The sequence below is a fragment of the Mastacembelus armatus genome, chromosome 10 (assembly GCF_900324485.2).
Source record: "Mastacembelus armatus chromosome 10, fMasArm1.2, whole genome shotgun sequence".
NCBI lineage: Eukaryota > Metazoa > Chordata > Actinopteri > Synbranchiformes > Mastacembelidae > Mastacembelus > Mastacembelus armatus.
Window position 1 is genome coordinate 2,728,457 of NC_046642.1, and position 15,736 is coordinate 2,744,192.

A 15,736-nucleotide genomic window follows, 5' to 3' on the forward strand; every position below is an offset into this window, starting at 1 on the left:
AGAAGTTGTGTGATTTTTGGGGCATGTTAACCGCACATCAACTTGACCCGAAAGAGTTTCCAAACATTACCTCATGATGCGAAGAAAAGTGCTGCTTTGATTTAAGAGCTAGAAGACGAGCTGAAGTTGCATCACAGACTTATTAAGAATGTGGATGTACAGCTGCGTAGATTTACACCACATCAGACCACTTTTACAAGACAGTTGATGAGATTCAAGTATCCTCCCTCACATAGCAGCGTATAAATATTTACCTGCAGTGTGTCTGACTCCATCTGTCCAGCGCTGGTGCTGCCCTCGTATATTTCCCACTGGGGACTGTGAAGATGTAGCAGCGATCCGGGTTGACCGAGACTCTTATTAAAACAATGAAGCTCATAATTATCCTGGAATTCCAAAGCAGTGCTATAGTTGTAATGAGGCCACACAGGAGCCGGCTTATAAAGAATGAATGTAATAAATAAGCCATTAGATGGGCAGTAAAAAGAGGGGGATATAAAAAAAGACAACAACGCTGAAATGAGTTCAGACAGGTCTTGTTGTCTCTTGATGAGCACTTGGAGAAGTTTCTATTTTCGACTTTTAACAGTGTTTGTTTGCGAATCAAACGCGTATTAAAAAGGAGTTCTGATACCTGTAATGTGGATACTTAAAAAACCTGCAGCACACATCAAAAATTCTGCTGATGATAATTTGCAATTGTTTTCTTATGTGCCACTGTGAATTGGTTTGATATGGAGGAATACTGATAAGATGGTAAAATGTTTTCTCTGATAAACTGTTTAAAATATTTGTCTTTACTGTCCGAAGAGACTCAGCAGTCCCTTGCTGCTGTTCTTATTAACCAGTGCATGAAATCTTATTACTTTTTTGCTTGTGCATGAATGTAAATGTTAACTTTGATTTTTTAACTCCATAACCTAATGACTGCCTCACCTGTGCCTTTTTTATTGCTGACATGAGCACTGGGAAACTGCTTTCTACATCCCAGTTTAACCACAAACTCCTCCACAGTTAAATGTTTCCGATCATTTTATTTTGCACTGCGTTGTACACCCTCCATCAGCACATCAACACCCTGAGCAATTGCGAACTTTTAAGAAAATATATTTTGTTGGCAAGTACTGACATGTATTTTTAACACAAAGCAGATGAAGCCTGCTCCAAACTTCCTACATGTCACATACTAATTTGCATAATGTGACATCACACTATATTTACATATATCCTAAATTCAAAAAAAAATTCTATCAATATTCTTCAAGCGGCTATCGTCGCTTCAGTATAGTACAAATTTAGGTTTTAAAAGGTTTTCATGATGTACAGAGTGAAAAACCACAAATAGAGAGGATCCAAACACAGGAATGAACTGTGAGCCAGTGAAGGGATCCTAAAAGTATTAGTATAGTATAAGTACCGTTAGCTTACAAAGTCAATAGCAGCAGTCTGAAAGGCGGGAGCAGCTATGGAAACATAAACAAGGACCCTCCTGTCCTGTAGCGTCATAGTTACTAATGTTAGCGTTAGCTCGTGCACCTGCAAACTGTGTCACACGGGCTGGTTCTTCCTCTAACAAAACTGCAACACCGATATTTTAACTTAGAAGACGCAGTGGAGCTTGTTTGACTGGAATATTAAAAATCAAATATCATAAATTAGATCTTCAGTATTAACAAAAACAGAGTTGCTACAACTATTTCCACTTTTATTCAAATAATAATAATTTTCCTGCCTTAAATGCAGATAGAAAAAGAAATGCTGAACTCTGCACAGCCCTACTCCGTACTGACCAATCAGAGAAGAGGAATGCATCCGCACTCTGTGATTGGTCCAGATTTCTTTGTTGCCCAGTGAAGACCTGGTCAGAAAATTTGGCAATAAAGTTGGTCATGAGGAGTATGAATTTTTTTGTATCGACCTTTGACTATAAATAAATGTGTGTGATTGACCAATAGAAAACCATTCTCACAGTACTGTTCTCCACCACACTTCCATATATTCTAAATGTAAAACTATTAAAAAGCCAAAACTTAATAAAGTGACACAATAACAGTCCTGGGATGAAATAAAGCCAGGTTCAAAACCTCTGTCTTCACCGCTGGTTTGGAGAACATGCAGCTGAAACACTCACTCACTGTGAATACTTTGCAGCAGCAAATAATCACATAAACAAAAGGGAAACTCTGAAGAACTGAAGAAATGAGGGGGTCTGCCTCTGAGAGTAGCCCACATACCTTAATAACCTTCATTTCATAATTAAAGTATGGAAATATTTCAGAGGATGCTGGAAAGCGTTTAGACTGGTCTGTTCATGAACCCTTTCCAGTTCTGGCCTCTAACGGTGACCATAAGTCAAATCTGCATTAAAATGCTTTCAGCACAATTTGGCTGAGAAACACCTACAGTTGTTTTCTCGTGCGCCGCTGCAAATTAGTTTGAGAAGGCAGAATACTGAGAAGATGGTAAAATGTTTTCTCTGATAAACAATTTAAAATATTTGTCTTTACCATGCAAAGAGACGCTGACTTTCTTGCTGTTTATTATTTATCAGGAACACTAAACCCCCTGCAGAGCGAACCGGAGCCAGCTCTGCTACCCCAAATACCCGTCAAATCCAACAAGGCCTTCACAGCTCCATCAAGGCAGCGAAAGGCAGTGAAAATTGTCCTTTTTTTAATGGCTGCTTTGAAGTAAAAAGAATTATCATATCGCTGGAAGTATTAAAGTTCCCCAGAAGGAACCCTACAGTTTTATTAGTTTTACGGCTGCTGTCTTTTTACACATTTGACCGCCTTCCTGGAGCAAGTATAACACCAGAGTTAATGGCTAACGGAGAGAAAGTCAAAGGAAAACTTGGCTGATTATAGCTATAACTCCTGCAGATACTAATTACCAGTGGCTGTAAAATAAGTCAAACTGGTCATCCTAATGAGTCCACCAGAGACCGATTGTTAAACTCCATTAAAAAGATCTATTTTCCTTCTCCTTTTTTTATTTGTGTTGTGCCCACTCCACTGTCAGCGTCACAATATCAAGAGCAACTAAACAAACTCCTGTTTTAAAGGTCATGACGCTGCATCCAACCAAATACAGTAATTAATGTAAAATTAAACCTGACACACACATTAAAATGGTATTTCATGGTGGTGTTGTTTTAGAAACTTGGGAGAAAAATCCTCTTCATTAAATGCTTTGTGTTTGGACAAAGTTTGTCTTCAGGTGAGTCATATTTGACCTTAACAGAAACAGGCAGCAAACGTACCAAGTCTAATGATTCTGATTAAGTGGATATTAAAGATACCAGCCTTAACACTGGTTCAATCCCACTTATGTCCCTGCTTCTCTACATGTCAGAGGCAAATACTGTACATTTTACTGCACTACATTTGTCTGACTTTTCAAATTAAGGTTTTACATTAAAAGACACATGATAGGCTTTCGAAATCCAGATGTTCCACATGTTGGGACCCAGTAAAACCCAGCTGCATTTTTAACAGCTACAACACTTCTATGCTACTTTTGCAATGATGCCTTACCAACCTAGTACATGTAAACAAAATCACACTATGAGAGATGTTTACTCTTCTTTTACTTTCATGATAAAGTAACTCCAGTGTAACTAGAAACACTCATTAACAAACATCACAGTTGGAAAACAACTGAACCAGTAAAACAAACTAGTCCGGATCGAACTTGGTTATAAATGTTAACAGACTCACCAATTCTATCTGTCCTTTCATATTCTGCAGCTAATGGCAGCCAGTTGAAGCCAGCAAAGCTCTGTGTCATAGCAGAGAATGTACAAGTGTCATTAGTAACACTGGTAATGGCTCATTTCCATTCAAGTGTCCCAGTAAACCAGGGTTCCATTAAACTACTATTCCAGTAAATCAGGGACTAAACCATGTCAATACTCTGTACCTGAACTCACACATCATTACTTTTATCAGTCACACCTGTGAATTTCCTCCTGACCTGTTGGCTCCTTTGCTAACTAGCAACTAGCATCTAACAGTGTGTTTTGGTTAACTAAACCCACTTTTTTGAGATTTCATAATCTCAGGCTTAGACTAAACCAAACCTTTGTCCCTCTTCACGGCTGTAGTACTGATTCATGATTTGAGAACAGCAGCTGCAAATCTAAATCTCAGCTGTCTTAAACTTCGGTTTTAGTAAAAACTGGCAGTGAAAGGACACTGAGACAATGTCGAACACCTTAGCTCTAGTAGACATTTGTTTTAGGGGTTGAATTAATCTGATAGCACATGTTTAGCACAAGGTGTTCCTTCCTTTGGACTGTGGAATGGTAGAAATGGACATGTCAGGCTGTTGCTGCTGTGCTGTGTCCAAGCTCGTCAAATAAGATGTAATGAACTTTTCAGTCGCTCTCCAGATGTTGTTTGTTCAGCCTCCACTGTGACCGAAAAGGAAAAATCATCAGTTTTTAATCTGTCAGCTAACAAAAGTCAAACTGCTGCTCGGGCCAAATGTATTTGGTATTTATTTTTAAATGTAGGAGACGGACGTTTCTCAGCCTGTACTTCCACACGCACGGGAAAATAAGTGATCTTTAATTATTTGGTGAAATATCTGCGACAGGATTGTTGAAGTATGTGCCGAGATGATAATCTTCTGCACTTCATCCTGTCACAGTCTGGAAACAAATCAGACCTGACTTTGACTAAAAAGATCAGCGATCTGCAGGTAAACATAACACACACTAACATCAGCATTCCTCCCTGATGGAGTCACAGCTGTGCGAAATGGGACCTGCACAGTATCCATCCATATGAGCCTGCACAGAGACAGCAAAGCCTCCATATGAGGCTGCACAGACAGCAGCCCTCCTGCATGTACATATTCAGCATTGTATGGTGATGAAAGGCGGCTCATCGGGGAGCGAGCGGCTGTTATTTTGGCACGGCTCTCCTAATGTTGCTCGCAGCTCTATATGTGCCATCCATCGCCCAAGCATCCAGGGACTCCCGGGGCTGCTAAAACCCTGCAGGGTGGGTAGAATCTAATAAAACGCACTTGACGTTTTAATTGCATTTTCCTCATCAAGGAGTAATCTGCAAGATGGTTGTGGCATTTCTGTTGAGACCAATAAGGCTGATATTATGATCAGTCATTTCTTTGATAAACATGCAGACGCCCGAGCTCTAGATTGTGTGAGGAATATTGAGCAAAATGAAGACGCTTGCTCTCACAGATGCTTGCATCATTTCATTTGATGCATTCTTAGACATCCTGTGTTTCTTGCTAAATATTGTGTTATGCAATATTTCTGTATGTTGGCCTGCCTCAGACTGTCAGAGCACTCAGATGTAATGTAGTGTATCTTGCTTTCTCTCTGACATCTGTTTGAACATGTTGTTAACAGAGTAAACAGTGATTCTGGACTCGCTGCAGGTTTCTGAGTTCAGTTCAGACTGCAGTGTGCGCGCTGCGTCCCTGCAGTGTGACAGTGTGATAATGTGGCCCATAATGGCTTTCAATTAGCACACTCATGAACTCTGCCTGTGGAAAACACTCCTCTGTTCATTTGTTTAACTCCCTCGCTCCGAGCGGTGAGGGTCAAGATCGCTTGCTGTGACTGGTTCTCGGAGAAGTGATTGCTACGTGTTTTTTTTGGTCTCTATGAAAAAATAGGAAAACATCCCAAAAGTGTACTGGGACACAAACACACTCACAATCTGGGCCTGTCCAGCACAATGATACCATCCACTAATAATGCACAACATCAGCGCAGCAGTTTGTTATAATCCATAGACCCTATTGTAGTGACGACAGGACGGGAGGAATTCAGGTGGTGGACGGGTCGATTAAACACTGGACTTTAACACAGGTGACCGCCGCTGGTTTCAGGTGTTCAGATGTGGACGTCCTCGCTCATTATCTCTAGCATAAAGACGTTCTGGGCCCTGGTTCTGATCGAATGAAGGTAACGAGTACATTTGGTGACAAAGGGAAAAGGTTTATGTGCTTGAAGCAGGTGACTTGAAACCGTATCAACCTTCAGAGCAAAAGTGAGATGTTACCTCTGTGCTCATGCAAGCACGCTGAAGTAACTTCACATGGGATTGTGGGAAAAGGGGACCCTGTTCACACTGGGTGATGAAAGAATGTCTAAACACCTTTAATCTAACCAAGTAGTTTTAGTGCCTGAAGTACAAATACCTCACATTTGTACTTAAGTTCCAGCATGGACATTTTGGTCGATCAGCAAATCAGCGACTGTGTGACATGTTCAGATCCAACCAATGTTTCCTGATCCTCCATCCATCCATTATATGTTGGTGTTCTCTGAGCAGAGACTTTACTGCCAGGACCTGAGATATGACCGTATGTGCAGCTGTTCACTTAATATGACCCAATGTGAAAAACTCTGTCAGCCTCATTGCTTATCAATTAAGTCATTCCTCACGTCTGTCGATCGGTTTCAAACGATCTGATAGGGATCTGTTCTCTTTGACCGCCGCTGATCCAAAGAAAACACGGCTGCACGTCTGTTTTTGGCTGAGGGGTTAAAACATGCGAGTCTCAGTCTCCCTCGTGGCTTTAAGTGCAGCAGAAAGACGAGTAATTGGAACTAGTGAGCTATAGCTACAAACAATCTCCCTCTTCTCTCCAAGATTCAAATTTACAGTTTGAATGGCAGAAGAAGGAAAAAAAGATCTTTCAATTACGCCTTTTCTCTTTCCCCCCTGCATTTAAATTGGAAGTGATCTCGGAGGAAATAGTTATCATTTTAATGACGGTCTCCATTCATTAAAACTCTCATTCTTCCCCTCTTTTCCTTCTCTCCTGTGGATTGGAAGCAGATTCCTATAAAAGCCCTGCTTCAATTACCTCCGAGTTAACCCGCCCTCACGTTCATATGCAGGGGCCCCGTCCCCCGACGTGTGGCCCTGGGATCCTGGCCTTGCCCAGCCTCGCTGCTGTAAACCAGGAGAAACCTGAACTCGCAGCTTCACCCTGCTGTCACACAGGCTGGCATCCGTCATCTGTCATTCACCGAGTCCTGGTGTTTGTCATGAAACATGGTGAGACGTGCTGAGGGCAGAGTCCTGCACACAGACACAGGTCAGCTCATTTTTCTCCTCTTACATATTTCTATTTTTAAGACTTTCTACTTCTGCGCTTTCCCTCCACAGGGAAATGCGCTGAGCATTTACTTAACCTCCTGTTATGTTGCAGGTCAGTTGGATCCTTTTCCACTTTGGAGCAGAGTTACTTTTCTTTTTGCTTCCTGGAAATCTTTTGACTTTTCATCAACTGAGGTTGAACATTGTGTAAAAACTGAAAACACTTATGTGTCGTGGTGCGTCAGCACAAAAGATGTACTTTTTTAACATTACTGTGTTTTTGTGTGAACTGTAAACCATCAGCAGTAAAAGAAGTAATCCTGCACTGCAGTAACAGTAGAAGTATCACAGAGTAAAACTTCTGCATTAAAAGTGTTACTGCAGTAAAAGTATCAGCATCCAAATGTACTTGAAGTATCAAAAGTAAAAGTAGTCCTTGTGCAGAATGGCCCATTTCACATGAATGTATATGATACTAGTGGATTACAATTACTGAAGTAATTATTGATTTAACTACCTTATATACTTCTAATTTGAAGTACTTTATATACTGCTGGGTAGCTAATGTTAACTACCTTATATACTTCTAATTTGAAGTACTTTATATACTGCTGGGTAGCTGATGTTAACTACCTTATATACTTCTAAATTGAAGTACTTTATATACTGCTGGGTAGCTGATGTTAACTACCTTATATACTTCTAATTTGAAGTACTTTCCATACTGCTGGGTATCTTGTGAATTTCCCCCCAGGGATCAATAAAGTTTGATGATCAGTCTGTATTTTTGTTGGATCCATCTGATTCTGAAAAGGAACTAAAGTTATCAGATAAATGGCTCTGACATGTAGTGAAGTCCAAGGATGAAGTGTAAATAATCGAGCATGTTATTAATAACTCAGAACTTGAGTAAATGTGCTGGTATTATCAAGTAAAATCGGACACAGTGAAACTAAATTCCTGTTCCCTGTTCTTTTATTCTGACAAAGTTTTGCTAATAGTTTAAAAGTACTTAAAAAGTCTGTACTAAATACTTCCACATTTTATGGACTAATGATTTACATCTTTTCTTCCTTAGTTTCATTTTTCCTATTTTTTTTCCTTTATAGAGGAAGTGTATATGCTCCTATTTTATTTCCTTACTTCAATCTTTCCTCATTTCCTTCACTCCTGTCATTCAGTCTCCATTTCCCTTCCTATTCCTTCTTTTCCTGACTTCTTCACACACTGAATCCACACACTGGAGCCACTTCAGTGAAGTGTTTGTTGTCAGATCGTGCTGCTCTGCTGCAGCAGCTGCCGGCAGCTAAACGATGTGAACAGACCCACGACTACAATTATGATGAAATCAAAGCAATTTGGTTGTTTCTTTTTGGTGAGTGTCTTATTAATATGAGATAAAGCGCAGACATCAAACAGAATCCACAATGATGAATGAAACTCGGAAGACCATCTCCATTCATTTGTTTCTGTGCATCTTGTCCAAAAGGAAAAAAAAAAAAAAAGCGCTGCAGCTAATTGCAGATTGTGACGCGTGGAGAAGTCTTTGTGTGTCTCAGACTGAACAAAGACTGCTTCCTTTCACCTGAGGGCCAACACTGTTACACCTTTTAAAACGGCAGAAACAACATTTGATTAGGGACTAGTCACGATTTTCTCTGAACAACACTTTTAATATTTCAGGCTCCTTCTCTGGATGCAAATGAGTACGGCATTAATCGCATCACACATTAGGAAGTCGGAGCACAGCAGAGTGTTTTTCAGTCTTTTTTCATTGTGTAATTAGGGCCCAAATGTTAATGAATTATGCTAATTCCCAACAATTAGCATATAATATTGGAGACAATCAACAATTAGCATATGTTGTGTTGAAGACAATGAGAAGCTGCTGCAGTCCCATGCTGACGCTGGGCCTGATGTATGGAAGCAGGCCGGCGAGCACGCCAGGCCGATCTGATTACATGCAGAATCAGCATGCTAATTACTGCACCCGGAGTGGCTCCCCTGCTGTACTGCAGCTTCACAGGGGGGAGGGGAACCCGGGTAAACCCATCTGGGAGGGAGGGAGGGAGGGAGGTCGGGGGGGGTCCCCAGCCATGTCAGGTTAAATTTTAAAGAGGTGGAAGTGGTGACCTCTGCAGCTGCTTCTATTTGGTCCGAACCACTTTCAGTTTGATCACTGAAGACAGAGGCTTCTCATTCACTGGTTCTGGTTCTGTTCCACCTTTGACACTGAAGGTGCTGAAGACTTTCTGCACTGTTACACACACCCCAGCATTACTCAGACAACACTGTGGTAACCTCTGCAGCAGGTCAGCATCAGATCTCAGTCCCTACAACTCCTTCTCACGTGACATGTTGAATTTATCTTTAAGATAAAGTCACATAAGTCAGGTCCACGCAGCAGCTCTGAACTGCTGCACGTTTGCTGATCTCACAAACGTTGCTTAAAATTTTTTATCATCTGGATGCTGACGTGTTTTCTGCTGCAGGTTGTCAGAGTGCCGGGCTCAAGGCCACGGGCACCATGCAGCTGCTTCCTCCCTGAGCCCACTTCAGGAGGCTACAGGCCAACAGGAAGGGTGTGGAGCTGGGGCCCAGGTCCTGGATATCCATTTGGAACTCATTAAAGATCTCCAGCAGACATGAGACCCCGGTTCTCACATTATCCGGGGACCTCACACCGTCTGAGCTCATTTACAGTGTCCTCTCCTACTGAGAGCCTCTAATTCACATTTGAATTTAGGTCACATCGATCTGGGCCTCTGCCCAGAGCCCCGTCCCAGAGGATCCCAAACAGCCAATAACCAGTCAGCCAGACAGACAGAGGAACCATCTTCCTGCTGACTCCTCCTCCTCCTCCTTCTCACGGCGGCCTCTCTCCTCGCCGTGGTCAAGGGGCGACATGGAGAGGTTTGAGCCCCAAACAGGCTGCAGCGCCACAGGTCTGGACTTGTGAGAACGAGCCTGACGACAGCCTGATGTGTTGCTCATGACTGAGGACAAAGTCTGGTTTGTCACAACTAAACCCCCAAACTTTCCAGCTGACTGTCCTGAGTGATTCCAGTAAAAGGACTGAAAGATCTCAGAGAAGACTAAACTGACCCAGTTCAGCCGCTGTTCTGCAGGACCTCAACAGACACTCAGAATTTTCAGTTTTTTCTGCTGAGGTGTTTACCTGCACATTATCACTTTGTGACACACTGAACACACACCAGAAAAAGGCCTGGAGGAAAGACTTAATGTTTAACCAAAGTGCAGTGTTGGTGAGCCACTCAGCCGGTTCACTACAGGCGGAAACTGGAAACAACTGTGACTTGACTGAAATTGGATTTTTCAGCTGTATTCTGCTTTACCGCCTGATTATACTGCCGAGAACAGGCAGAAGAAAAAGGAAGCATTTATTTTATCAAGGTGTTCCCAATAAAGTGGTAATTGAGTGTACAGATGTGTAAGGGAGGTGACGTGAAACAAAACAGAAGCCCGTACTAGTTTTTGATGATGAGCACTATGGTCAATAAACTAATTTCTAACCATGTACTCGTCAGAATGAAAGCTTTTAAACTCATTCCACATCACTCTTCCTGTGGGTGATGAAGGGGGGAGTCACCAACCAACCTAACCCGTATGTGTTTGGACTGTGGGAGGAGAAAACCCACACAGACACAGGGACCACATGCAGACTCCACACAGAAAGGCCCCTGGTCCACCTGGGTTCAGACCCTAATCCTGACCTGCATGTGTTTGGACTGTGGAAGGAGAAAACCCACACAGACACAGGGACAACATGCAGACTCCACACAGAAAGGCCCCGGGTCCACCTGGGTTCAGACCCTAATCCTGACCTGCATGTGTTTGGACTGTGGGAGGAGAAAACCCACACAGACACAGGGACAACATGCAGACTCCACACAGAAAGGCCCCGGGTCCACCTGGGTTCAGACCCTAATCCTGACCTGCATGTGTTTGGACTGTGGGAGGAGAAAACCCACACAGACACAGGGACAACATGCAGACTCCACACAGAAAGGCCCCGGGTCCACCTGGATTCGAACAGTGTGACAGCAGTTTCCACATCGATTTATAACAAACACCTGCTGAAATACAGCACTCCGACAGTGTACCATGCGCTTTTGACCTGGATCCGTTTAGCAACTCCAGACCATAATGGCCGCCGTAACATCCCCACGTCCCCTCACATCATCAGCATCATCATCACATTGTGAACAATCATCATCATCATCATGGCCCCCGCTGTGTTCCACCTGCCATCATTGTCTTCATTGCTGACGATGTTGTTGACGTGTTATGAAATGTGCAGAACGAGTGGTTTCTATCATCAGCTGCTGCAAGGGCGCAAGAGCCGCTTTGATTGTCTGTAATAAATAACCCTTCAGAGGGAGATAAATAACTCCTCCGGAGCCTCAGCTCATTGTCGTTCTCTCTCTGAAGAGGAGGCCAAGTTTAGAGGAGAAACTCCTGCCTGCGTTTTCGTTTTTCCTTCTCATCCCTCCCCATTAGACGCTTCCCTTCATATTAATTTTCACAACAGATTGCAGTGTGGAATTAATGCATTTTTCAGAAGAAGCCACACCAGCAGCGGCAGCAGCAGGCTCGCCTCACATCTCTCAAGAACTCAATTATTCTCAACATTTAAAATAAATAAATTAAAGGTGTCCTGTACCAAGCAGCTGCATCATTACAAGTGCTCCTGGGAGACCAAATTAAGCCACAAAATGTATATCTAATATACAACCCCACTAATGATACGTGGTAAAGAGCCGCGATGTAGCCGCTGCTTAAAAATTACACGGGTCATTATGGAGAGTTGAGACCAGATTTATCTGCTGCCAACAAAACACATAATTTGTTTTACCTGGTAATCACACAGGCTGGCTAATTACATATGAAAAAGAAAAAGTGTAGTTTATGGTGGCTTCCAGTGTGTTAGCAGTGCACAGGCTGTGTGTTATGGTGATAAATGCTGCATAAAATGTAATTTTATACAAACTGATATGAGTTTCATGGAATATTCAGCTGGTAATGTCTTTGGATCTTCACACAGCATCTTGGTTTTATTGCTTGAAGTATTGGACAGCTTTTTTCCTCATTAAAGCACAAGTCTGCTGTTATTACATATTTTTCTTATTGTCAACAAATCCCATGTGCCAAGCCAAGCCAACAATCTGACTTCCTGTCTGTGGCACTCAGCTCCAACTGGTTCCTACTAAAGAGGTAAATCTTTAAAAACGCCTCACAAATACCAAGTTTTACAGTTTAATTTTTAAACATTCCCTAAAGCAGCTGCTCATTGTAGTTTTTAATCAAACAAACACGAGGAAACGTGCATTTGTTGGGGACTATTTTCAGTGGCGGATGTGACAGGAATGACCGTGAGGACATGTCATCTGCTTTAATTAAAACCAACACATTCCTGAATGTCATGCTATAAATAAACAAATAAATTAAAGGTTTGAGCCACAGACATTTATTTTAAAAACAAGAAATATTTGGTTTTTTTTTTTTTTTTTTTAAATCTAAATAATTTCCCAGAGCAGGAGGAAAGAGGTAATTTTTTTGGGTGGACTATTTTCAGTGGCGGATGAATCCACTTCTGGTCTTTAGTGAATATTAGTGGCGGCAGTACAGTGTATCTGGGGCTGAGTCAGAATAAATTACAGTGTGTTTTAATGGGCAACAGTGGAGCTCAGAGAAAGAGGATAAATCAGGCTGTGATTTTAACAGACCAGTTTTTCCTTCAGTCTCATCTCTCAGGCCACAGGCCGCCCTGCCTTACTGATCAGCATCTGATAAACAATTGAATGAAACATTGAGCTGTTAAAGCTTCTATATTGTTATGATTCGCTGCTTCGTCTGATTGTAAACTGAATATTTTCGGTTTTAAACCGCTGGTTGTAAAATCATCATAGACTGGGGGAAATTACAGCAGGCAATTAATCATTGGATTAAGAAAACGTTCAGTTTGTCTACAGCCTGAGAGTGGGATCCTACACCACTCCTGAGAAAAGCCCCCCTGTTGGGGTTAAAGACATTTTGATTTATAGTCAATAGTTTCTTTAAAAGCCACAGAGAAAGCAATTTCATACTGTTTCATACTTAACCAAACAAAACAGGACAATACACAAAGACTCTGAAAACACAGTCACAAGTGATTAAGTAGTTAAGGAGCATTTACATGCATCAGATCCAAGGTCAGTTCTTTAACACATCACTGTTAAAACATCAGCACATGGGTCCAGGTATGGGTCTCCAAAAAGTCTGAATCCTACATTTCCCACAATGCAGCTGGAGAGTGGACTTCACTACCAACTACAAAGACTTGTAGAAACTCCTTATCGGGTTCATTTGTTCCAGATTCCTGACTTCATGTAAAATTCATTTGCAGACCTTTAATTAATTGTGACCACTACTGTTTTACTCTGAGGGAAATTAGTGATTTGAGATTTTGGGCAGTTTAAATAAAACTTGGCAGAGAGAGGAAACACACCCCTGTAAGGTTAAGACTGTGATTAACTGGATGCGTTCGAATGAAGATTGATAAGGAAATTACAGTTAATAGGCTTCAAAGTGCTGCATAATGATGCTTCTCATCTGGCGAGGAGAAAACTCTCAGGATTATTTGCTTTTGGTATCTTAAAGCGAACAGGAAGTGATGAATGTGTAGCTGAACGAGAAGCTAAAGCTGGTCCCAAAAACTTAAAGAAAAGAGATTTAATTACACCGATGCAACGCCGCCATCACGGGCTGCGTCACATGGAAAGCATCTGCATTTTAATCGATTTAGTTCCCTCCCTCCTGCTCCTCCTCCTCTTTTCCCTCCATGTCTTTCAAGATCATTAACTTTATTGGATTGGACATTCCTGTTGCAAAAACAATTCAGCATAATCATTTGCAATGCAACTCCCCAGTGCAGGATGCAAATGCTGCTCGCACTCGCCGCCCCGGCCTGGCAATTACTGACGGAGCACAGATGCGGGCGGCCGCTCCGTCAGAATAAAGTCGAGGCTGCAAATAATGTGATTACTCAGTCATTACATATTGGAGCGCATTCATTACGGGCAGCAGTGGATTCTGGGCATTGTTGACATCGCCTTGGCAATGCCCAGAATGTAACAGGATGTCAAGAATGTAATGCCCATAATCGCATCTCCTCCGCAGTCCAAGACTCCCCGAACTCCAGCGGGCTCCACGTGAACACTGGCTGAATGTTAATGGCCTCACAGGTGGTACTGGAGGAGACCAGGTCGCCCAGTTTGTCCTAAACAGGTTGTTACATGTTCACAGAAAGCAGAGGGAGGAAACATGGCACCAGTGGGCTGTAAATCTGAAACGGTTCAGCGGTTAGTCTAAAGGTCAGACATGCTGCTTCACAACAGTCCAGTTTCTACCAAATAGGCTGCAGAGACTCACAGCTTGAAAGTCTGAGTGTGGACCACAGGGAAATATCAGCAGTCAGCATGAGCACATTTAAATCCACCATCTCTGCTTAAGGCAATTTCTAGGTTACATTTGATAACAATGATAAAGAAGAAATCCATTGTTTACACATCCTGAAGAACAACGGTCACATCGTGCATTCCTCAGCAGTGTGCAGGACCTATACAGTAACCTGTCCACCTGTGGCTTTGGAAGGTTGAAATGAATCCTCACTACACCTTCAGAAAACTCCTCTGATAGAAATATTGTTTAGTGAACTGGTCTGGACTCCCAACCCTGATAAAGTCTGACCATAAGGACTGATGGGATAATTCAGTAAAAAGTTGTGAGGTTCATGTATTAGATTCCAGCAAAATCCAGCTCCAGACGTTGCTGTGAGCAGAGAGGAGCTGGTGGAGCAGTGGAAACAGCAGAGACCAGTCGACTCTTTCTTCCTTCAAACACTGTGACGGCCGTTCTCAGCGTCTGGAGCTGGTTTTTGTAAAATGACGGGGCCTCCCATTGTTGGTGAGGAAGAACCATGTGAGCCAGGTCAGCGGTGTGGCTCCCTGCTGTGTTATAGTAGTATTATAGTATATATAGTACAGTAGTATTATAGTTTTTGGACAACAATGGAGGTCTACGGCACAGACCGATAAGCTGAACCAGGTTCTGGATTCACACACACATCACAGTGACGACACCACATTCAACTCCTATTTTCAGTGCAGGACATTTACTGGTAATTGAGTATTTACTTATAGTACTAGTACTTTATTCAAGTGAGGTATCTGACATGTTGGATGCAACCCCCCAACACAGACAGACCTTCAGAGTGTATCTGAACTGAGCTGTTTGTTTTTATTGTGTCTAATAATAATCTAATGTGTGTGTTTTCATATTTCCTCTAATTACAACTGACTCAAATTAGTGAGTGCAATAACATTATTTTGGGATCCACTTCAACCAGTAATTAACACAGCGACTCAGAGATTAATGTCTTTTCTACCAACACATGGCTTCATTTTAACACTTCACTTTAATAAATGTACAAACACTTTAAAGCTTCCAGTATCCAGATTTGACTTATTATATCTTTAAACTGTGTAAACATCATAAAATCTGGGCTGTTTTAGCAGTGACGAGATGTATATTTTAATGCCTCTGCAATAAATTAAAGAGCAGTTTAATTTAGCAATTTGGTGCAATAT